Source organism: Nerophis lumbriciformis, linkage group LG34, assembly GCF_033978685.3.
Source record: "Nerophis lumbriciformis linkage group LG34, RoL_Nlum_v2.1, whole genome shotgun sequence".
In the NCBI taxonomy this organism is placed as follows: Eukaryota; Metazoa; Chordata; class Actinopteri; order Syngnathiformes; family Syngnathidae; genus Nerophis; species Nerophis lumbriciformis.
Window position 1 is genome coordinate 14304105 of NC_084581.2, and position 25896 is coordinate 14330000.

The following is a 25896-nucleotide window of genomic DNA, read 5'->3' on the forward strand; positions in this document are numbered from 1 at the left end:
CCCCCCACTCTAGACTGTGACTATGAACAGTATAATTTGTCTATAAAATTAAAGTTAACTATAACTCTGCATAACATTGTAATCTTATTAACATTAAAGGAAACAACACACCGGTCTTTCCTCGCCTCCCACCGTGATTACAGTGAAGCCAAGTGCTACATACGCTTCATCATATTCTGGTATGGGGAAAAAAGCATGTTCCCCAAGGTCATACGCCCCCCTGGCATCGCACCGCGTCCCCAGGGGGGCCGCCCCACTATTGGAGAAGGACTTTTTTAGGGCAACATTTCCCAAAGGGGTTCAGCAGACGGGCTAAATTAGAACTGTGCATTCTCTAAATCAGAGGTCCCCAAACTACGGCCCGCAAACATCCGCGGGAAGTCCCGAGTTAAAAAAAAAAAAAAAAAAGTTTTTAATTATAATTTTTTAAAATCTGTCCTTTCTAATCCATTTTCTAGTACTTGTTACTCTCGGTGTCTCCTAGCCGCTCAGGCAAATCATATTGTCAAATAATGCATTTTCCCATCGATAACGCAAGTGCGCGCTCTTTAAGTCAATTAATGCACGAGGAATATACACTGCTCAAAAAAATTTAAGGAACAGTTTTTTATCAGGGTATGGCATGAATTTAATTGCACTTTTCTGATAAGGTTTTGGTCAGGTACGTGGCAGAGGGGGTTGTTAATCAGTTTCAGCTGCATTGGTGTTGATGGAATTAACAACAGGTGCACTAGAGGGGCAACAACGAGATGGCCCCCAAAACAGGACTGGTTTTGCAGGTGGAGGCCATTTCAAGTTCCTCCCTCTTGATCTTTTTTAACTGGTTTTCCACAAGTATTGGCTTTAGCTAGAGCAGTGGTTCTTAACCTTGTTGGAGGTACCGAACCCCACCAGTTTCATATGCGCATTCACCGAACCCTTCTTTAGTGAAAAATAAAATGTTTAGTTTTTTTTAAATTCAAGACAAAGTTATGTTTTTTTTACTGGTGCACAAAATGAACCGTGCATGAACATCACCTTGTTCAAAGAACAAAACCAACACAGTGCATGAACTCACAACAAATTACACACCTGGAAATCAGTGTGACTTCTGCTGTTGCCGTATCCATAATACGCTGATAGGGAGAAGTTTTTATTTACACGATGAGTCGGGTGTGTCTTGACCTCGGCGGCAGAGGCTCCACCGAACCCCTGAGGCCGACTCACCGAACCCCTAGGGTTCGATCGAACCCAGGTTAAGAACCACTGAGCTAGAGTCATTATCACGATTGGGAGCATGAGGCGATTTCTTAACCCTCCTGAAGTTGCGCAGATTGTCCTACTCCTCCAGGATGGCACATCCATGCGTGCTGTTGCAAGAAGATTTGATGTGTCTCCCAGTACATTCTCCAGAGCATGGAGGAGATTCCAGGAGACAGGCAGTTACTCTAGGAGAGCTGGACAGGGCCGTAGACGGTCCTCATCCCATCAGCAGGACCGATATCTGCTGCTTTGTGCAAGGAGGAACAGGTTGAGCACTGCCCGAGCCCTACAGAATGACCTCCAGCAGGCTACTGGTGTGAATGTCTCTGCCTAAACAGTCAGAAACAGACTTCACGAGGGTGGCCTCAGGGCACGACGTCCTGTAGTGTGCCCTGTGCTCACTGCTCAGAACCGTGGAGCTCGATTGGCATTTGCCATTGAACACCAGAATTGGCAAGTCCGCCACTGGCGCCCTGTGCTTTTCACAGATGAGAGCAGGTTTACCCTGAGCACCTGTGATAGACGTGAAAGGGTCTGGAGAAGCCAAGGAGAGCGCTATGCTGCCTGCAACATCATTCAGCATGCCCCGTTTGGTGGTGGGTCAGTGACGGTCTGGGGAGGCATTTCCATGGAGGGACCAACAGACCTCTACAGGCTAGAGAACGGCAGTCTGACTGCCATTAGGTATCGGGATGAAATCCTTGCACCCATGGTCAGACCCTACGCTGGTGCAGTAGGTCCTGGGTTCCTCCTGGTCCACGACAATGCCCGGCCTCATGTGGCAAGAGTATGCAGACAGTATCTGGAGGATGAAGGAATTGACACAATTGAATGGCCCTCACGATCATCTGATCTAAATCCGATAGAACACCTCTGGTACATAATGTTTCGGTCCATCAGACGCCACCAGGTTGCTCCTCAGACTTTACAGGAGCTCACTGATGCCCTTAGACAGATCTGGGAGGACATTCCACAAGACACCATCCGTCGTCTCATTAGGAGTATGCCGCGACGTTGTCAAGCATGCATACAAGCACGTGGGGGATAGTGAAAAGAACTTTGAGTTGCAGAAATTGAATTTAGGCAAAATGGACGAGCCTGCCACATCATTTTTTCACTTTGATTTTTGGGGTGTCTATATACTGAGCCCTCTGTAGGCTGAAAACTTTTATTTCCATCAAAAGATGTGGTATCCTTTTGTTCCTGAGACATTAAACTGTCCATATCAGTATCGATATCCAACATTTTTTTTTCACCATTGAAATCTGATGTGTTTTCAAAGTGTTCCTTTAATTTTTTTGAGCATATATATAGCCATCCATCCAACCATTTTCTACTGCTTGTCCCTTATGCTGCCCCAGAATATATATATATATATATATATACATATACATATACACAGCCCGGCCCCCGGCCATATTGTTTTAACCCAATGCGACCCCCGAGTCAAAAAATTTGGGGACCCCTGCTCTAAATATACGGTACACATTTTCATGAGCCATGTAAGTTTGGCAAATGCTGTTTTAAATTATGTATACAAATGTGATTAAGTTAGATATGACATCCCAGCAACATGACATATGTTCACATTTACAAAAGAAGCATACAAATGTTTTTGCTTTGTTGAAAAATTACTCAAAATTCCTCTACCTGCAATAGTTTGTTAGTTGCTTCATCATAATTGTAATAATATTTAATAATAATTCTCATAATTTTATCAAATAATGTCAGTTCATCTGTCTATCAACTTTGGGAGACTGTTGTTTCCGAGTGTGCCTAAATGCGTCGCAGAAAATCACACGACATTGCTCTATTTCAATTGGTCAGCAGTGAGCGCGGGTATTTAAACCGGAAGAATGTCGAGGTGCTGCGTTAATCCACAGTACTGAAATATGAATCCGAGGAAACACTTATAAAGTTGTTGTTTGTAAGCTGGCAAGTAGACGACCGTACTTTAAAAGGCGAGAAATATGGCGAAAGAGCAAGATTGAAGACTAACAGCGTACATACGAAGACTCATTCGGTAAATCATCGCTGTCATCTGTTCACGAGCTATGAAATGAATGCCGTTTGTTATATAGTGTATTAATGAATTATTGAGAGCATATACCTGACCAAACGAGCTTTACTGAAATGAAGATAAAGTGTTCTGGTTGGACCAAAGTGTGCTAAATGTGAAAGCAGGCACCTTGCACTTAATTGGATTTGTTATGTGGCAACGAGACACACTTCGTTAGTGTCATTATTTTTGTTTTGTTTTTGAGACACTTAAAGATACATACTTTAACAAAGTGTGTCTTGCTGCCACACAATAAAACAAAGACAAATTAACAAATTAGTTAATTAATTGAAGCTCCTTGCAGCTTAGAAATGCACTTGGCGTGTGTTTGTGTGGCCATAAAACATAATCCACAAAAATTGTTGCAAATTAAAATGCTGTCATCACATAAATGCTGCTAGATCTAAAAGAAGTGGTGTCCAAACCTTTTCCACAAAGGGCCACATACTGGAAAGCCAAAGAATTCGGGAGCCATTTTGATATATTTGTTGTGTAAAAAAAATACTAAAACAAACATAATTTTAAAGACACAACTTTGTGTCTGGTTTGTGTTTTAGGTTACAAAGGGTATTACGATTAAACTTAAGTTGCGTGACACAAATGGCCCTCGAGCCCTATTTTAGACACCACTGATTTGAAACAAAATGCAAAAGCGTACCTAAAAGCAAATGATTGAGAGAAATGTTGCAAGTTCATAGAACAAAGGAGAAGTTTGCCAGGCTGCCAAAGGAGCCAAAACTACACTACGAGAAGATTAGCCTTGTGAATCGGTATCTGTAAAATAGTGTATTTGTTCAAAAGACACCCAACTTTCTTCAGGACATCCCTCTCATGTCTCTGCTCTGCCTCCCCTGGTCGCTTGGCTAACTTCCATTTTGTTGCGTAAACTTCCAGCGTTTCTCTTGTGCAGTTGTTTTTGGGCTTTGTGTGTGTTTGGTATATTGCTACATTTATTTGTGATTTCGCAGGGTATATTTTATTGCAGCACTTGAATGTTTTGTGTGTGTATGTGCAGCATTTGGACATTGCAGCGTGTTTGCCCCTGTCAGCCACCTTACCCTACTGTGCATTAACAGCTGTGACTTCTGACCTTCAAAGTCAGTCAATGTACAATATCAGACATTGTACATTTCTGTAATACATTGATAAAAGTTGTGTCTGTCCACGTGTGTGTCTGTGTAAAGTTACCACACGACTCTATTGAAGACTACATAAAGCAATAGGAATCTGTTTGTGTGTGTATGCGTACGTGCGTGCAGTCTTTACAAAGATAATTCATCCATGTTTATAATTGTGTTAATGTTTTTTTGCATCTTGGAGGTAACTGCTTCTTCTTCTCGGCGTCCATCCTTTCCTCTATGATCTCCGCCATGAAAGCAGATCAGAGGTGATCCACGTGCTCAAGTTTCTTGTCTCTGATGTTTACATGGCAGGCAGAGCGTGACAGACCTTCAACAATGGAAAAGAAGCTCTTTCTGCTCCACAATGACACATTCCCCACATTACTGGCCGTGGAGAGAGGACTCTGGGTACGTTTACACGCTCAGAAAAAACAACAATTGCATTAAATTAAAAAACTATTTACTAAGTTAGACTAACCGGCAAAGTCTCAGGATTGCAATGCGTTGCAGCATAAAACTCGTATCAGTTGCGGAGTAGATCAAAATCCAAGTAAAAAGCACATACAAACACGACAGTATTTAATTACAACTATATGCAGTAATTTTTTTCTTTCAGAAGTCTTTGTATTGATTTACAAAATATACAATATCCACACCCAAAATAAAACTGCCCTTCCCACACAGTTACTCATTTGAATATATCACCTTTTACAAATACTATGATATAGAGTATACAGTGCATCTGAAAAATATTCACAGCGCTTGACTTTTTCCACATTTTTTTATGATAGTCTTATTCCAAAATGGAATGAATTCATTTGTGTCCTCAAAATTCTAAAAACAATACCCCATAATGACAATGTGAAATTATTAAACATTTTTTTGCAAGTTTGTTAAAAATGAAAAATAATGTACATAAGTATTTACAGCCTTTGCTCAATACTTTGTTGATGCACATTTGGCAGCAATTACAACCTCTAGTCTTTTTGAATACAATGCCACAAGCTTGCCACACCTATCTTTGGAGAGTTTTGCTCATTCCTCTTTGCCTATTCTTCTTTGTAGCACCTCTCAAGCTCCATCAGGTTGGATGGGAAGCGTTGGTTTTCATCCAGGGTGTCTCTGTATATTGCTGCATTCATCTTAGTATAGTCAGGGAGGTGACCAAGAACCTGATGGTCACTCTGTCAGAGCTACAGCATACTTCTGTGGAGAGAGAAGAACCTTCCAGAAGGACAACCACCTCTGCAGAAATCTACCACTCAGGCCTGTATGGTAGAGTGACCAGACGGAAGCCATTTCTTAGTAAAAGTTTGCCTAAATGCACCTGAAAGACTCTTAGACCTTGAGAATCAAAATTCTCTGGTCTGATGAGACAAAGACTAAACTCTTTGGCGTGAATTCCAGGCATCATGTTTAAATGAAACCAGGCACCACTCATCACCAGGCCAATACCATCCCTACAGTGAAGCATGGTGGTGGCAGCATCATGCTGTGGGGATGCTATTCAGCGACAGGAACTGGGAGACTAGTCCCTATGGAGGGAAAGATGAATGCAACAATATACAGAGACATCCTGGATGAAAACCAACGCTTCCCATCCAACCTGATGGAGCTTGAGAGGTGCTGCAAAGAAGAATGAGCACAGAGGACTGGACGAAACTGCCCAAAGATAGGTGTGCCAAGCTTGTGGCCATCTATTCATCCATCTTCTTCCACTTATCCGGGTCAGGTCCCGGGGGGAGCAGCCTAAGCAAGGAAGTCCAGACTTTCCTCTCTCCAGCCACTTCGTCCAGCTCTTCCCGGGGGATCCCGAGGCGTTCCCAGGCCAGTCGGGAGACATAGTCTTCCCAACGTGTCCTGGGTCTTCCCCGTGGCCTCCTACCGGTCGGACGTGCCATAAACACCTCCCTAGGGAGGCGTTCGGGTGGCATCCTGACCAGATGCCCGAACCACCTCATCTGGCTCCTCTCGATGTGGAGGAGCAGCGGCTTTACTTTGAGCTCCCCCCGGATGGCAGAGCTTCTCACCCTATCTCTAAGGGAGAGCCCCGCCACCCGGCGGAGGAAACTCATTTCGGCCGCTTGTACCCGTGATCTTGTCCTTTCGGTCATAACCCAAAACTCATGACCATAGGTGAGGATGGGAACGTAGATCGACCGGTAAATTGAGAGCTTTGCCTTCCGGCTCAGCTCCTTCTTCACCACAACGGATCGATACAGCGTCCGCATTACTGAAGACGCCGCACCGATCCGCCTGTCAATCTCACGATCCACTCTTCCCTCATTCGTGAACAAGACTCCGAGGTACTTGAACTTCTCCACTTGGGGCAAGATCTCCTCCCCAACCCGGAGATGGCACTCCACCCTTTTCCGGGCGAGAACCATGGACTCGGACTTGGAGGTGATGATTCTCATCCCAGTCGCTTCACACTCAGCTGCGAACCAATCCTGTGAGAGCTGAAGATCCTGGCCAGATGAAGCCACCACATCATGTGCAAAAAGCAGAGATCTAATCCTGCAGCCACCAAACCGGATCCCCTCAACGCCTTGACTGCGCCTAGAAATTCTGTCCATAAAAGTTATGAACAGAATCGGTGATAAAGGGCAGCCTTGGCGGAGTCCAAACCTCACTGGAAACGTGTCCGACTTACTGCCGGCAATGCGGACCAAGCTCTGACACTGATCATACAGGGAGCGGACCGCCACAATCAGACAGTTCGATACCTCATACTCTCTGAGCACTCCCCACAGGACTTCCCGAGGGACACGGTCGAATGCCTTCTCCAAGTCCACAAAGCACATGTAGACTGGTTGGGCAAACTCCCATGCACCCACAAGGACCCTGCCGAGAGTAGAGAGCTGGTCCACAGTTTCACGACCAGGACGAAAACCACACTGTTCCTCCTGAATCCGAGGTTCGACTATCCGGCGTAGCCTCCTCTTCAATACACCTGAATTGACCTTACTGTGAAGGCTGAGGAGTGTGATCCCACGATAGTTAGAACACACCCTCCGGTTCCCCTTTTTAAAGAGAGGAACCACCACCGCGGTCTGCCAATCCAGAGGTACCGCCACCGATGTCCACGCGATGCCAGATCCCTTGTACAGAAGACGGACAACCTGGAGTTACAACTTGCTGGAAACCGCTATGTTCGGGACTGTTGTGCTATGATTATCACCGAAACCTGGCTTCACCCGGAAATACCCGATGCTAGCATGCAGCTAGCCGGACGCACTCTGCTCCGCCGGGACAGAACTAAGGACTCCGGTAAGAGCAGAGGAGGGGGGCTCTGTATCTACGTGCATGAGAACTGGTGCAACAACGGGACAATCACTAAACAGCACTGTTGCCCGGACGTGGAGTACATGTCTGTTAGATGTCGGCCTTTTTTTCTCCCGAGAGAGCTGTCTGTTGTTATCATCACGGCTGTGTATATTCCACCGGACGCCAAAGTAAACACAGCGCTCTCTCTTCTGCTGAACACCGTCAACGAACAGCAGCGGGCCCACCCCGACGGTGTTCATATCATAGCAGGGGATTTTAATAAGGCCAATCTGAAGACTGTACTCCCTAAGTTCTACCAGCACGTGAAGTGTTCTACAAGGGGCAAGAACACCCTGGACCACGTGTATACCAACATAAAGCATGCGTACAGAGCTACACCCCTCCCCCAGCTTGGACAGTCAGACCATCTTTCCCTCCTGCTCTCTCCTACCTACACCCCCATCAGACGCCAGGCCAGGCCTATCACAAAGACTGTTATGACCTGGCCTGACGATGCACTCCCCAAACTTCAGGACTGCTTCCAACACACAGACTGGGACCTCTTTCAACAACAGGAGCTGGAGACAGCCACAGGAACGGTGCTGGACTACATAAAGTTCTGCATCGGGAATGTGACTGTGGAAAAAACCATCCGGGTTTACCCCAACAAGAAACCCTGGATGACCAGCCAGGTCCGCACACTCCTCAGGGCCCGCGACGCAGCCTTCAGGTCAGGGGACAGGGCACTGTACAGTGTTGCTAGAGCCGACCTGAAGAGAGGGATTAAAAAAGCAAAGGCGGACCACAGGAGGTGCATAGAGTGCCATCTGTCCAGCAAAAACTCACGGGAGGTGTGGCGGGGCATTCATGACATCACGAACTTCAGAGGCTGCAATATGACAACTGCGGATCAGAGTGCGACACTGGCAGAGGAGCTTAACTTTTTCTTTGCCCGTTTCGAAACCCCCCAGCGACACTCATCTGCTCCAGCCCTGCCCCCGCCCCCACCGGGCTCCGGCGCCACTCCACTCACTGTACAGGAGCACAGTGTCAGACGAGTGCTCCTGGCTGTGAACCCCAGGAAGGCTACCGGACCAGACGGAGTACCTGGAAAGGTGCTCAGGACGTGCGCCCACCAGCTCGCTCCCCCCCTCACCAGGATCTTCAACCTCTCCCTGGCTCAGGCAGTCATCCCATCCTGCCTGAAGTCATCTACAATAATCCCGGTGCCGAAGAAGTCTCCCATCACCAGCCTGAATGATTACCGACCAGTGGCCCTCACTCCGGTAATCATGAAGTGCTTCGAGCGACTTGTTCTCCAGCACATCAAGGACCATATCCCTCCAGACTTCGACCCCCACCAGTTCGCATACCGGGCGAACAGGTCCACAGAGGACGCCATCGCTGTTGCTCTCCACTCTGCTCTGAACCACCAGGAGCAGCAGCAGAGCTACGTCCGGATGCTCTCTGTGGACTATAGCTCTGCCTTCAATACAATAATCCCGGACAGACTCTGCAATAAACTGGACACTCTTGGCTTCCCCCCTCTCACAAACGCCTGGATAAGGGACTTCCTAACGGACCGACCCCAGAATGTGAGACTTGGCCCGCACCTCTCATCCTCCCGCACGCTGAGCATCGGCTCCCCACAGGGCTGTGTGCTGAGCCCCCTCCTCTACTGCCTTTACACCCATGACTGCAGTCCGGCCCACAGTGACAACCTTACCGTCAAGTTCGCCGACGATACCACAGTGGTCGGGCTCATCTCCAGGGCTGACGAGGCTGCCTACAGAGAGGAGGTCCTGAAGCTGACGGCCTGGTCTTCGGAGAACAACCTCGCTCTCAACACCAGCAAGACCAGAGAGATCATCGTCGACTTCAGGAGGAGCAGCACCGACCCTGCCCCCCTCTACATCAACGGCGAGCGTGTAGAGAGGGTCCACACCTTCAGGTACCTTGGAGTCCACATCTCTAATGACTTCTCCTGGACAGTCAACACCACATCAATCATCAAGAAGGCTCAGCAGCGGCTACACTTCCTTCGAGTCCTCGGGAAGTACAACCTGAAGCCTGACCTGCTGCTGACCTTCTACCGCTCGTCCATCGAGAGCCTGCTGACCTACTGTATTACGGTATGGTACGGCAGCTGCACTGCAGCAGACAGGGAGAGGCTGCAAAGAGTGGTCAAGACGGCTCAGAAGATCATCGGCCGCCCTCTCCCCTCTCTGACGGACATCTACACCTCCCGCTGCCTCAACAGAGCCAGTGCCATCATCAAGGACAGCACCCACCCTGGCTCTGACCTGTTCCACCTGCTGCCCTCTGGGAAGCGCTACAGGTGCATTAAAACCAAAACAAACAGGCTAAAGAACAGCTTCTTCCCCAGGGCCATAACCATCCTGAACGGACTGCCCCATTGTCCCTCATAACTGCCTTCTCTTCGGTGCAATAACCCATTCCACCAACCACCCTGTTTTTGTTTTTGTTTTTTTCATGTATATATTCATTTCACACCATATTCATTGCACTTCTACATTTTTTATATTTTTACATATTTGCACATTGTTTTTCTAGCATGCACACATCGCACTCTATGGAATGGCCTCAATCTCGTTACCTTGCGTAATGACAATAAAGCTGATTCTGATTCTGATTCTGATGCTGCAGAGTCTTGTCAACCAAGCTTGTGGCATCGTATTCAAAAAGACTTGAGGCTGTAATTGCTGACAAAGCTGCATCAACAAAGTATTGAGCAAATGCTGTATATACTTATGTACATGCGATTAATTTAAAGTAATTAATTTACTAAAAATACAACATTTTACATTGTCATGATGGCGTATTGTGTGTAAAAATTTTGAGGACAAAAATGAATGAACATTTTGTCATAAGGCTGTAACATAAAATGTGGAAAAAGTGAAGCGCTATGAATGCTTTCCGGATGCACTGGACATGTCCCAGAGAACATATTCAATTAAGGATGCTTTTCTGAAATTGAAATTCTCAATGACTGTGATAGTACATTATTAACACTCTATCAGTAGCTAATAATATTAATGATCTTTTTGTTTTGTTTTAGTTTACGATTTAATAACACGTCCCTTATCCAATGGAAAAGGGGGACTGGAGGGTGCATCCTTTTTTGATTTAGGAGAATGTGGTTAATGCAATTATGCTGTGTCCCTCACCTGGTATTAAATTGTACTCCAAAATGCCCATTAATTATGTACTGTAAATGTTCCAATTAATGTATTTATTAAATTCATTCATTGTTTAATTAGCATAATTGGCCGTGACGCATGTGCATGTATTTATGTAAAATTTTTACGGCGTCATACACACACATACATAGTTACGTTATGCTTTTGTGCTCCATTTTTGCGTTTTTTTTTCCCTCTTCTTATTTAAACAATGTGCCACTGGCTCATAAAATAATTTAGCCATGTTTCGCAAAATGCCCTCAGGCTGCACTTTAAAAACCCTTGCTTTACGTGTTTCACCAGGAGTGTGAAAGGTTACCAAACGTCTTAACATTATCGCTCGTCAAGACTCCAGCTCGTCAGAGGCTGCATGGGCTGCATGCTTGTGGAGGTGCACTGCATGCTTGGATTTGAAAATACTTTACCTTTTGTGACCGTTTGTATTTTGCTACAGAGTAAAGGCATGCTCTCTTTCACTTTTTAGTACGGTATGCCTCTGTCCCGAACTGAAGGCCCTGTAGTCCACACTGCCAAAAATAGATAATTGTATGGAAACACTGTAACGTGTGTGGACCTCCAACCTAGCAGCAGTAAACAAAAGACAGACTTACCTGGATAGGTAACCTGAGAGGAGTCCCACATTGACCCACCCTCCATAACCCTCAGCCAATTTCCTGCCCGACTCCTACGAGTGTTAACAGGTACCGCCATGCCTCGGGCTGTTTGTGTGTGTTCCTAATGCAGTGGGTGGGGGAGGAGAAGAAGGAGTGATTGGTGAGGTGTGAAGATGAATAAATCTAGTTGGACAGATGATCAACGAGCAGGTAGAGTAGACGAAAAGAAAGGCAGAAAAAGATAATGATTTAGGTCTGTCTTTTGTTGAGGACTTTTTCAAAGCAGCTGTAGCCTGAAGGCGAGAGATTACAGGGTCAACGCTTCAAATCTTTAAAAAAAATCCTTCAAGCTGCAAGGAATGAGCACAAAGAGAAACATACTTAGGAATAAAATAAGCACTTGTCGAAAATGGTAGTGCAACGTTTTGGCTATTTACCAAAGTGTATGTGTTTGTTTTAGTATAGACATTGATGTACATTGGTACTTCAGTTTTGGTAGGGATTGCAAACCAAATACAAAAACTGAAGCAATATTTCCCATAAGAATAATGTAAATCCAATTATTTGTTCAATATACAAAACATTTAATACAAAACAAATTGTATCGAGACTAATTACAGTTTTACATGCAGAAAACAATAAAAAAAATAGATCTAAATGACAAAGTAAAATCGGTAATGGGTACTGAATTTGTTACTTTCATAGGTGCTGACAGAAGTTTCTCGGTGCAACCGGGTACCGATTCACATTAAATCAAACGCTGCCATATATCAGTACCTCTAACAGGACTTATCTGGAATACCTCAATGTAATGTCACATTTTCCATGTCAACAAGGCAAGAAGAAGGCTCTTACTTACTCAGTGGCCTAGTGGTTAGAGTGTCCACCCTGAGATCGGTAGGTTGTGAGTTCAAACCCCGGCCGAGTCATATCAAAGACTATAAAAATGGGACCCATTACCTCCCTGCTTGACACTCAGCATCAAGGGTTGGAATTGGGGGTTAAATCACCAAAAATGATTCCCGGGCGCGGCACCGCTGCCCACTGCTCCCCTCACCTCTCAGGGGGTGATCAAGGGGATGAGTCAAATGCAGAAAATGAATTTCACCACACCTAGTGTGTGTGTGACAATCATTGGTACTTTAACTTAACTTAACTCTAAAATTACAATAAGGCTCCACTATTTAAAATGCCCTAGTTCCTCTCTGAGCTGCCACCTTAACGTGGTAGAGGAGTTTGCGTGTCCCAATGATCCTAGGAGCTATGTTGTCCGGGGGCTTCTATGCCCCCTGGTAGGGTCTCCCAAGGCAAACTGGTCCTAGGTGAGGGATCAGACAAAGAGCAGCTCGAAGACCTCTATGAAGAACACAAACAAGGAACCCAGATTTCCCTCGCCCGGACGCGGGTCACCGGGGCCCCCCTCTGGAGCCAGGCCCGGAGGTGGGGCACGATGGCGAGCGCCTGGTGGCCGGGCCTGTCCCCATGGGGCCCGGCCGGGCACAGCTCGAAGAGGCAACGTGGGTCCCCCCCTCCAATGGGCTCACCACACATAGCAGGGGCCATAGAGGTCGGGTACAGTGTGAGCTGGGCGGAAGCCGAAGGCAGGGCACTTGGCGGTCCGATCCTCGGCTACATAAGCTAGCTCTTGGGACGTGGAACGTCACCTCGCTGGGGGGGAAGGAGCCTGAGCTAGTGCGTAAGGTGGAGAAGTTCCGGCTAGATATAGTCGGACTCACTTCGACGCACAGCAAGGGCTCTGGAACCAGTTCTCTTAAGAGGGGCTGGACTCTCTTCCACTCTGGCGTTGCCGGCAGTGAGAGGCGACGGGCTGGGGTGTCAATTCTTGTTGCCCCCCGGCTCAAAGCCTGCACGTTGGAGTTCAACCCGGTGGACGAGAGGGTAGCCTCCCTCCGCCTTCGGGTGGGGGGACGGGTCCTGACTGTTGTTTGCGCTTACGCGCCAAACGGCAGCTCAGATTACCCACCCTTTTTGGATTCACTCGAGGGAGTACTGGAGAGTGCTCCCCCGGGTGATTCCCTCGTTCTACTGGGGGACTTCAACGCTCATGTTGGCAACGACAGTGAAACCTGGAGAGGCGTGATTGGGAAGAATGGCCGCCCGGATCTGAATCCGAGTGGTGTTTTGTTATTGGACTTTTGTGCTCGTCACAGATTGTCAATAACAAACACCATGTTCAAACATAAGGGTGTCCATATGTGCACTTGGCACCAGGACACCCTAGGCCGCAGTTCCATGATCGACTTTGTAGTTGTGTCATCGGATTTGCGGTCTCATGTTTTGGACACTCGGGTGAAGAGAGGGGCGGAGCTTTGTACCGATCACCACCTGGTGGTGAGTTGGCTGCGATGGTGGGGGAGGATGCCGGACAGACCTGGCAGGCCCAAACGCATTGTGAGGGTTTGCTGGGAACGTCTGGCAGAGTCTCCTGTCAGAGAGAGTTTCAATTCCCACCTCCGGAAGAACTTTGAACATGTCACGAGGGAGGCACTAGACATTGAGTCCGAGTGGACGATGTTCCGTGCCTCTATTGTCGAGGCGGCCGATTGGAGCTGTGGCCGCAAGGTGGTTGGTGCCTGTCGTGGCGGTAATCCTAGAACCCGCTGGTGTCGGTAAGGGATGCCGTCAAGCTGAAGAAAGAGTCCTATCGGGCTCTTTTGGCTCATAGGACTCCGGAGGCAACAGACGGGTACCGACAGGCCAAGCGATGTGCGGCTTCGGCGGTCGCAGAGGCAAAAACTCGGACATGGGAGGAGTTCGGGGAAGCCATGGAAAACGACTTCCGGACGGCTTCGAAGCGATTCTGGACCACCATCCGCCGCCTCAGGAAGGGGAAGCAGTGCAATGTCAACACCGTGTATGGTGAGGATGGTGTTCTGCTGACCTCGACTGCGGATGTTGTGGATCGGTGGAGGGAATACTTCGAAGACCTCCTCAATCCTACCAGCACGTCTTCCTATGAGGAAGCAGGGCCTGGGGAATCTGTGGTGGACTCTCCTATTTCTGGGGGTGAGGTTGCCGAGGTAGTTAAAAAGCTCCTCGGTGGCAAGGCCCCGGGGGTGGATGAGATCCGCCCGGAGTTCCTTAAGGCTTTGGATGTTGTGGGGCTGTCTTGGTTGACAAGACTCTGCAACATCGCGTGGACATCGGGGGCAGTACCTCTGGATTGGCAGACCGGGGTGGTAGTTCCTCTCTTTAAGAAGGGGAACCGGAGGGTGTGTTCTAACTATCGTGGGATCACACTCCTCAGCCTTCCCGGTAAGGTCTATTCAGGTGTACTGGAGAGGAGGCTACGCCGGATAGTCGAACCTCGGATTCAGGAGGAACAGTGTGGTTTTCGTCCTGGTCGTGGAACTGTGGACCAGCTCTATACTCTCGGCAGGGTCCTTGAGGGTGCATGGGAGTTTGCTCAACCAGTCTACATGTGCTTTGTGGACTTGGAGAAGGCATTCGACCGTGTACTGTACTGGAAGTCCTGTGGGGAGTGCTCAGAGAGTATGGGGTAACGGACTGTCTTATTGTGGCGGTTCGCTCCCTGTATAATCAGTGTCAGAGCTTGGTCCGCATTGCCGGCAGTAAGTCGGACCCGTTTCCAGTGAGGGTTGGACTCCGCCAGGGCTGCCCTTTGTCACCGATTCTGTTCATAACCTTTATGGACAGAATTTCTAGGCGCAGTCAAGGCGTTGAGGGTATCTGGTTTGGTGGCTGCAGGATTAGGTCTCTGCTTTTTGCAGATGATGTGGTCCTGATGGCTTCATCTGGCCAAGATCTTCAGCTCTCACTGGATCGGTTCGCAGCCGAGTGTGAAGCGACTGGGATGGGAATCAGCACCTCCAAATCTGAGTCCATGGTTCTCGCCCGGAAAAGGGTGGAGTGCCATCTCCGGGTTGGGGAGGAGATCTTGCCCCAAGTGGAGGAGTTCAAGTACCTCGGAGTCTTGTTCACGAGTGAGGGAAGAGTGGATCGTGAGATCGACAGGCGGATCGGTGCGGCGTCTTCAGTAATGCGGACACTGTATCGATCCGTTGTGGTGAAGAAGGAGCTGAGCCGGAAGGCAAAGCTCTCGATTTACCGGTCGATCTACGTTCCCATCCTCACCTATGGTCATGAGCTTTGGGTCATGACCGAAAGGACAAGATCACGGGTACAAGCGGCCGAAATGAGTTTCCTCCGCCGGGTGGCGGGGCTCTCCCTTAGAGATAGGGTGAGAAGCTCTGTCATCCGGGGGGAGCTCAAAGTAAAGCCGCTGCTCCTCCACATCGAGAGGAGCCAGATGAGGTGGTTCGGGCATCTGGTCAGGATGCCACCCGAACGCCTCCCTCGGGAGGTGTTTCGGGCACGTCCGACCGGTAGGAGGCCACGGGGAAGACCCACGACACGTTGGGAAGACTATGTCTCCCGGCTGGCCTGGGAACGCCTCGGGATCCCCCGGGAGGAACTGGACGAAGTGGCTGGGGAGAGGGAAGTCTGGGCTTCCCTGCTTAAGCTGCTGCCCCCGCGACCCGACCTCGGATAAGCGGAAGAAGATGGATGGATGGATGGATGGATAGTTCGATGCTATTTTACATTGGTAGTATGTCAAATCAAATTAGCATTAGCGTTTTTACATGGCGATTTCAACACCTCCGAATTTGGTAATGAAAACTGCAACTAGGATGCCCGTTAAAATCAAAAAGCTGGTGCGTAATAAATACAACACTTCCCCTTTAAGCACTTTGTAGGGCTGAGCAAAAGAAAAGACCGGATTCATGTGTGTCTATATTTGTTGTGGGCACTAGGTGACAATTACTCATTTCTCATAGTCATTCACATCGACGTCCCACTGGGGTGAGTTTTTCCTTGCCCTTATGTGGGCTTTGTACCGAGGATGTTGTTGTGGCTTGTGCAGCCCTTTGAGACACTTGCGATTTAGGGCTATATAAATAAACAATGATTGATTGAATTACCTTGGGAATTAAAGTGGGTGGGTATTGTAAGGGGTGGGGTTTATGTTACATATTGTAAAATGTGCAGATACCTCAACTTGCTGTTGCCATGATCCATCATACTGTACTGTCTGCAAAATTCAATAAAAATATTTTGAAAAAAAAAATGAAAAAAAAAAAGACCGGCACATTCAACTTAAAGGCAAAGGCTACTTGCTGGCCAAGGCAACACACCATGGTCTCTACACTACTGCCATCTAATGTCTTGGTATTGCAACTGTGTGTAAAGTTTACTTTATAAAACAGTACAGTACTTGCAAATTAGACATAGAGGCGTAAAAAAAAAAGGTAACAAATGTAGAGATTGTTAAATCATACAAATTTAGATTTTTTTTTAACAATTAACATTTATTAACACGTATGAACACACACAAAATACCGAAAATCGGTACCGTTGAGTACTTAAGAATTTGTACTGTACCGATACAAATATAAAAGTTACCCATCGCTAAATGAAATGGATAAATGGAACATTAATCTTCACTGTTACCTTTATTAAAGATGCTTCTTGGCGAAGATGCCAATGAATAGAGTCACACTGACACCACCTTTGTACTTTGCTACTTTTTCTTAAATTCAATCGTTTCTCACCTTCTTTATCAAGGTGCTGGCACTCGCAACTTTCTTTGACCTCCATTGTAAATTATTTTGCAGTCGTACTCAGTTAAAAAAAAAAACAGAGACAGGGTCACCAACACATGGAATGATTTTCTTCTGCACTCTATTCTGTGGGATGATAGCTTGACCAACGGACTATTTTGTTACATGCAATGTTTGGCCGTACATTAACCAAGACTGGGCAACATTTTGGCGAAAATCTTTGTGGGGCGTACAAAAACCAAGGTACCTCTGTACGTGTCACCCTCATCTCTCAGTAAGTCAGTTAATAATATAGTTGTAAGAGGGATGCATTACTTTTCATCAACCACAGTCGGATTGTTCATTTCCCCAGTTCATCTGATTTCCTCCTTTGCTGTGGTTGTATGCACTCCAGCCACTAGAGGGCGACGGTACGTTAAACAGCAAGCTCCAACCTGTCCTCCCGGTCACATCGTACATATGATCAGTGTTGGGACTAACGCGTTACTAAGTAACGCGTTACTGTAACGCCGTTAGTTTCGGCGGTAACTAGTAATCTAACGCGTTATTTTTTATATTCAGTAACTCAGTTACCGTTACTACGTGATGCGTTACTGCGTTATTTTACGTTATTTTTTAATGTAGTATCGGCTAGAAACAGAAGAAGTGTCGTCCTTCTGTCTCACAAGGAAAAGAAAGGGCGTGCTTTCCTCGACCGAGGAGCGGAGCGCAGGGGAGACGTTCCTCCAGGGTCTATGTACTTCGGGGCTAACAACCTTCACTTTACCCGGCAGTGGGTCTTTACAGCTCCGGACTCGAGGGTGAATGACGAGGCCGGCGGTTTGTTGCAATTTTGTGACTTTATTGGTGTCTTGCCAGTGTTGGGTTAGTTACTGAAAACCAGTAACTAGTTACAGTTACTAGTTACTTTATTTCAAAAGTAACTCAGTTACTAACTCAGTTACTTACACCAAAAAGTAATGCGTTACTGTGAAAAGTAACTATTTAGTTACTTATTTTTTTCTCCTTTTTTTTTTTAAGGCTCCCATTAATGCCCTTTTAGCCTTCATTTCAGTACTGTTATTGCACTGGAGAATAATACAATGTGTTGATCAACTTGACATGCATTTGCATCACTGAACTCAGAAAGCAATGTGGTCTACATACAACACACAAAGACAAAGATATGTTTCAAAGGGCCAATTTATTTCAGGCCACAACAAATTGACAAAACTATTTGAAATAGCTGCAACATAACATACATAAGTAACAAACCGCATAATAACAACATAGCTGTAAAGCTGGCTTCACCCAAGGAAGGCACACATCACATACACAAAGCCTAGTCAGGCATTTCTTTCTCTCAAGGAATTGTGAAATAAAATCATGTATTCAGGAGATCAACACTGTAGTGAAGCCCAGAAGACTCTACACATTTCCCCAGTTTTAGTTTAGAGATAAGGTAAGATTGGCCTGGCCCACTAGGATCCCTCTTCATGTTTGTGAACTTTATAGTCTATACATTTAGAATGATGTGATAATCAAACACTCTAGAAGTCTAGAATGAAATAGTTTATAAGATAATTGACAGTGTGTACCTTCAATGATGAGCAGAGGCAGAGTTTGGAGTGTTTTCTTTAGCTCGCTTTCCATGTTTATGTACTCACTGTCCAGGTACTTGGAACATGTTTTCCGTGCCATTTGTTGTTTGACGCCGGTATCATGCTAATTAGCTGCCAGAAAACGGGTGACTCCACTGTAGAAATAGCCTGCATGTCTTCTAGCACATACGCTGCAATGGCTCTATCAATGTTGTCCTGGCTAGCATTGCCTCCGTTAAAATCCTTAGGTGGAGGTGAAGTGGCATCGGAGTCTGTGTCTCTCTTTACTAGCTTCGTCGAAGCATCTTGCTTATGTGGCGTGGCGAAGTTGGGAGAGTGGCCGTGCCAGCAATCTGAGGGTTACTGGTTCAATCCCCACCTTCTACCATCCTAGTCACGTCTGTTGTGTCCTTGAGCAAGACACTCCAACCTTGCTCCTGATGGGTCCTGGTTAGTGCCTTGCATGGCAGCTCCCGCCATCAGTGTGTGAATGGGTGAATGTGGAAATAGTGTCAAAGCGCTTTGAGTTCCTGAAAAGGGTAGAAAAGCTATACAAGTATAACCCATTTACCATTTATGTAGCTGTTTCAGCAGATTTGAATTGCTGTTTTGGGCAGTATTCCCGGGTGCGGTCACTGCTGCTGCTCACTGCTCCCCTCACCTCCCAGGGGGTGATCAAGGGTGATGGGTCAAATGCAGAGAATAATTTCACCACACCTAGTGTGTGTGTGACAATCATTGGCACTTTAACTTTAAGTAGATGGGATCTTTGATCCAAGACACAACTTACATTTAACTAAAATGTTCTTTTCTTTGTGCTCAAAAAAAATAAATAAAGTGACAATGTCTCCATGTTAAGAAACTCGACTTCTGGCTTCGCCATGATGTCTTTTTAGTTGTTATGAGAGTAGCGTGTGTGTGTGTGTGTGTGTGTGTGTGTGTGTGTGTGTGTGTGTGTGTGTGTGTGTGTGTGTGTGTGTGTGTGTGTGTGTGTGTGTGTGTGTGTGGCCCTTTAAGATATGACAGCTTATGAGGTGAGTGACGTCAGTGAGTGAGTGGGCGAGAGAGGTGAGGGAGCGCAACAGTGCGTGCGTGCAGGTGCTCTAGCTTGGTAGATGGCTGCGTGCAAGACACCAATAAAGTCACAAAATTGCAACAAACCGCCGGCCTCGTCATTCACCCTCGAGTCCGGAGCTGTAAAGACCCACTGCCGGGTAAAGTGAAGGTTGTTAGCCCCGAAGTACATAGACCCTGGAGGAACGTCTCCCCTGCGCTCCGCTCCTCGGTCGAGGAAAGCACGCCTTTTCTTTTCCTTGTGAGACAGAAGGACGACACTTCTTCTGTTTCTAGCCGATACTACATTAAAAAATAACGTAAAATAACGCAGTAACGCATCACGTAGTAACGGTAACTGAGTTACTGAATATAAAAAATAACGCGTTAGATTACTAGTTACCGCCGAAACTAACGGCGTTACAGTAACGCGTTACTTAGTAACGCGTTAGTCCCAACACTGTGTCTTGCACGCAGCCATCTACCAAGCTAGAGCACCTGCACGCACGCACTGTTGCGCTCCCTCACCTCTCTCGCCCACTCACTCACTGACGTCACTCACCTCATAAGCTGTCATATCTTAAAGGGCCACACACACACACACACACACACACATATACGCTACTCTCATAACAACTAAAAAGACATCATGGCGAAGCCAGAAGTCGAGTTTCTTAACATGGAGACATTGTCACTTTATTTATTTTTTTTGAGCACAAAGAAAAGAACATTTTAGTTAAATGTAAGTTGTGTCTTGGATCAAAGATCCCATCTACTTAAAGTTAAAGTGCCAATGATTGTCACACACACACTAGGTGTGGTGAAATTATTCTCTGCATTTGACCCATCACCCTTGATCACCCCCTGGGAGGTGAGGGGAGCAGTGAGCAGCAGCAGTGACCGCACCCGGGAATACTGCCCAAAACAGCAATTCAAATCTGCTGAAACAGCTACATAAATGGTAAATGGGTTATACTTGTATAGCTTTTCTACCTTTTTCAGGAACTCAAAGCGCTTTGACACTATTTCCACATTCACCCATTTACACACTGATGGCGGGAGCTGCCATGCAAGGCACTAACCAGGACCCATCAGGAGCAAGGTTGGAGTGTCTTGCTCAAGGACACAACAGACGTGACTAGGATGGTAGAAGGTGGGGATTGAACCAGTAACCCTCAGATTGCTGGCACGGCCACTCTCCCAACTTCGCCACGCCACATAAGCAACATGCTTCGACGAAGCTAGTAAAGAGAGACACAGACTCCGATGCCACTTCACCTCCACCTAAGGATTTTAACGGAGGCAATGCTAGCCAGGACAACATTGATAGAGCCATTGCAGCGTATGTGCTAGAAGACATGCAGGCTATTTCTACAGTGGAGTCACCCGTTTTCTGGCAGCTAATTAGCATGATACCGGCGTCAAACAACAAATGGCACGGAAAACATGTTCCAAGTACCTGGACAGTGAGTACATAAACATGGAAAGCGAGCTAAAGAAAACACTCCAAACTCTGCCTCTGCTCATCATTGAAGGTACACACTGTCAATTATCTTATAAACTATTTCATTCTAGACTTCTAGAGTGTTTGATTATCACATCATTCTAAATGTATAGACTATAAAGTTCACAAACATGAAGAGGGATCCTAGTGGGCCAGGCCAATCTTACCTTATCTCTAAACTAAAACTGGGGAAATGTGTAGAGTCTTCTGGGCTTCACTACAGTGTTGATCTCCTGAATACATGATTTTATTTCACAATTCCTTGAGAGAAAGAAATGCCTGACTAGGCTTTGTGTATGTGATGTGTGCCTTCCTTGGGTGAAGCCAGCTTTACAGCTATGTTGTTATTATGCGGTTTGTTACTTATGTATGTTATGTTGCAGCTATTTCAAATAGTTTTGTCAATTTGTTGTGGCCTGTAATAAATTGGCCCTTTGAAACATATCTTTGTCTTTGTGTGTTGTATGTAGACCACATTGCTTTCTGAGTTCAGTGATGCAAATGCATGTCAAGTTGATCAACACATTGTATTATTCTCCAGTGCAATAACAGTACTGAAATGAAGGCTAAAAGGGCATTAATGGGAGCCTTAAAAAAAAAAGGAGAAAAAAATAAGTAACTAAATAGTTACTTTTCACAGTAACGCATTACTTTTTGGTGTAAGTAACTGAGTTAGTAACTGAGTTACTTTTGAAATAAAGTAACTAGTAACTGTAACTAGTTACTGGTTTTCAGTAACTAACCCAACACTGCATATGATTAAACTAGATAACGTGTTATTATGTTGGTAGTTAAAGTAGATAAACGACATTTGTGAGCGACACACTGAATCATTTTGCAAGCCAAGTCTCCCTTCAGCTCGTCAGGTAGCGTCCGTCAACGTCCGTGTTTGTGTGTCATCTCTTGGCCGTGACAATGCAAAGTAACTTGATAGCTGGTGTGTTAAAACACTGCCGAGCTGCGGCAAAGACTGTGATGGAAGCTTCAAATAAGCCGTACAAGACCCAGATAAATTGTACGCCGCAAGTGAGAAGTATTGTAGGCCGCGGTGTCGTACAGAACTGGAAAAACTTAACTTTGAAGACCAAACAACGAGCGTCGTACGTGAACTGAGCCTCTGAGCGTCCGCGTGACGACTGTGGGAGAACAGGTGGACATAGTTTGTGTCAAAGCCAGCGAGATTGATGGAGCGGGTCACAGCGCCGGCCCGGGTATTCTCTTACAGTAATGGACCAAGACGGAGACAGCTGGACACTGTGTATTAGCGTGTACTGGTGTGTACTACAGTGTACTGGTGTGTGCGTATATGGAGATGCATTGTGCTGAAACAAGATCATAAATGATCGTATGATGATAACATGCAAACAGAAGCAGCTTGAGGCAAAACATATTTGTCTTCTTTTATTGCTTACTAAAGAACACATTAGCTAATATTTATATGTATCACATTCTAATATAAATATATTAACACAGGTAAAGAGTAGGGTTAGTTTAGGGTTTGAGTTAAAGATGAGGTTATGTTCAGTTTTAGGGTTTGGATTTGGGCTGGGGTTAGGTTTAGCTTTAAAGGGCCCGTCTCATGCTGACAATATTGGCACTTATTTCATAGTTCTGGACCTAAAAATCATGTCTATAGGTAAAATTCCCCCCAAAATCGACACCGTAGTGATTTCAGGTTTGTTTTTTACTTGTGACCCGGGGTGGATTACTCTTCCATGCACAACTGTGGAAGTGTCCATGTAGCTGACCTGGCTGCGCCCGGAAGAAGATCCCCTTATGATGATCTGTTAGCTTCCCGATGGACTGGACTCCAACTATATCTATTAATTAAAACATTTAATAATTGTACCCACTCGACGTCAATTGCAGCCAATCACCTTGAAACGGGGTTACCTACCCTTCTCAATGTTTCTTCTTTTTCCCCAGCTGGGGTCTTTTTATTTTTTATTTTTTTCTTGCCTAGTTGTGAATTTAGATCAGGAGATGTTGGGAGTTTGTAAAGCTCTTTGAAACACTTGTGATTAAGGGCAATATAAATATATTTTCATTGATTGATTTTCTAATCAGATTCAGCACATTTTGGAATGCCCACTTGTATCTCCAAAATGTTGGCGGCCCTGCATCAGCCTGCTGATGTCATCTATAGAAGAAAAAAAGAAAAGAAAAATCACAAATGTCGTTAAATACAATCTGTCAAATTTAAATCATAAAAGACCATTCCACACTTCCAAGACGGCTAAAGTCTATATGCACGCCATTATATTCTCACATATAAATTATTGTTTCACATTTTGGACTCACACAACAGAAACTGTGCTAAAACCCATCAAGTCTCTCTTCAAAAGGGCAGTTAAAATCCTTGACAGGAAACCAATGCACTTCCACAATTGTATTATTCCAAAAAAACCTTAACATTCTTGATCTGGATAGCTACCAGATCGTTATGGACGCTTGTCTCATCTAGTTGTAAGTTTTAAATGCGCTTGCACCCCTACCATTAGATGAATTCATTCAGAGGAGAAACGGTGAAGGACGGAGAACTAGGGCCTTGTCCAGAGGTGATTGCAATACACCAAGATGTAGAACAAAATTCGGTCAATTGGTCACCTCTGTAAGAAGAACGCAATCCTGGAATAAGTCGCCCACACACATTAGAGACTGTGATAACTATCCACTTTTCAAAAAAAACTTAAACACTGGCTAAAAATAATTCAGACATGCACCCATTAAACCATTAAACACTGTTTCCAGACTCCAGCCCGTTCCAGTGGGCTTCAGGCCAGCATATTTGAAGCTGTGAGTACATTGTCTGTCCTGGTCTAATTGTCTTGTAATTGTGTATTGCAACTGCTTGTCTTGTCTGTTTTATGATGTCTTATTTATTTGGTTCTTATTTCTGTCATTGTGGTTTTAAAGTCTTATGTGTCTCACAGTGTTATTTTAGAAACCTGCCTTGGGACTACGGCTGAAAATGAGCATTCATGCTAAATCCGGCGCATTAAGACTGTTTATTCAAGTGTTGATTAATGTGCACTGTCCCAATTAAATAAATGAAATACAAGAAGACCGGAGGCAATTTTATATTGTGTAGTATGTTTTGGTAGCATCTTCATCCCAAATCATATTATTTTTGTGCAGAATTTAAAGAAATTATCAAATATGGCTGCCTGATTGTTGCAGGCAGAACTAGGGCCTCCAGCTAAAAAGGGGCCCCCTTACCTGACAGCAACGAGTCATATATTCAAATTTAACCGAAACAACTTTGTGATTCCATCCATCCATCCATTTTTTACCGCTTGTCCCTTTTGGGGTCGCGGTACTTTGTGATTCTATCACCGGAAATACAATGACAATATCAGAGTAATGTCAAAGACAGTGTCAGAATCCTCCTTGAGGCGCCACTTCCAGCAGCCAAAAGTCTCATTTGCACAATAACACTGACAATGAGGAACTAATTAATGACAATGAAAGGGACAAACGGTAGAAAATGGATGGATGGATGGATGGATGGACACTATAGCACAGTGTCAATGACACTGTCGGAATCCCCCTCAAGAGGGCCCCTTCCCTGCAACTGACCCATTGTGCCCGTCCACTCGTCGTGAATTAATCTGACCTTTTGCTGTCTGCACGTCGAAATGCGGTTAAAAAATGAAAACAAACGTACCCTTCAAGAAACCAGAAGTAGAAGAGGAACAAGAACAAGAGAGAGAAGAAACAGCAAAAGACTGGTAAGACTTCTACTTTATGGCTGTATGGCCACTTTGAAACTCCTGCATGCACACCAACCCTAGCTTAGTGCTCATCTAAATATCCAGCATGCATGCCAAAACAGATGTGCTTCATGCTTTTAAATGTGCTTTGTTAGCTCCATAGTCAAGTGTACACAATGTAAGAATAAGCTATGATTTATTTTAAAGCCATTAAAAATAAATGAATAAACTAGCAATGTGTTTTGCTGAAATTCATATGCCCCCTCCTCAAATAGATTGTCTCTGACACCAGTGATGATGAAAGGCCTACTGAAATGATTTTATTTTTATTCAAACGGGGATACCAGATCCATTCTATGTGTCATACTTGATCATTTCGCGATATAGCCATATTTTTGATGAAAGGATTTAGTAGAGAACATCGACGATAAAGTTCGCAACTTTTGGTCGCTGATAAAAAAAAAAGCCTTGCCTGTACCGGAAGTAGCGTGACGTCACAAGTTGAAAGTCTCTTCACATTTCCCCATTGTTTACACCAGCAGCGAGAGCGATTCGGACCGAGAAAGCGACGATTACCCCATTAATTTGAGCGAGGATGAAAGATTCGTGGATGAGGAACGTGAGAGTGAAGGACTAGAGTGCAGTGCAGGACGTATCTTTTTTCGCTCTGACCGTAACTTAGGTACAAGGGCTCATTGGATTCCACACTCTCTCCTTTTTCTATTGTGGATCACGGATTTGTATTTTAAACCACCTTGGATACTATATCCTCTTGAAAATGAGAGTCGAGAACGCGAAATGGACATTCACAGTGACTTTTATCTCCACGACAATACATCAGCGAAGCACTTTAGCTACGGAGCTAACGTGATAGCATCGTGCTTAACTGCAGATAGAAACAAAAGAAATAAGCCCCTGACTGGAAGGATAGACAGAATAT

At 45.5% G+C, this 25896-nt stretch overlaps 1 long non-coding RNA gene across 1 annotated transcript in view; it reads left to right on the forward strand.

Moving 5' to 3' along the window:
* Positions 1-3103: 3103 nt before the first annotated feature.
* Positions 3104-25896, forward strand: part of LOC133576292 (uncharacterized) — a 23866-nt gene continuing 1073 nt past the window's right edge. The window contains exons 1-3 of the long non-coding RNA XR_009811615.2: positions 3104-3265; positions 4735-4830; positions 23995-24039. This is a non-coding gene — a long non-coding RNA (uncharacterized lncRNA). The remainder of the gene's footprint in view (positions 3266-4734; positions 4831-23994; positions 24040-25896) is intronic.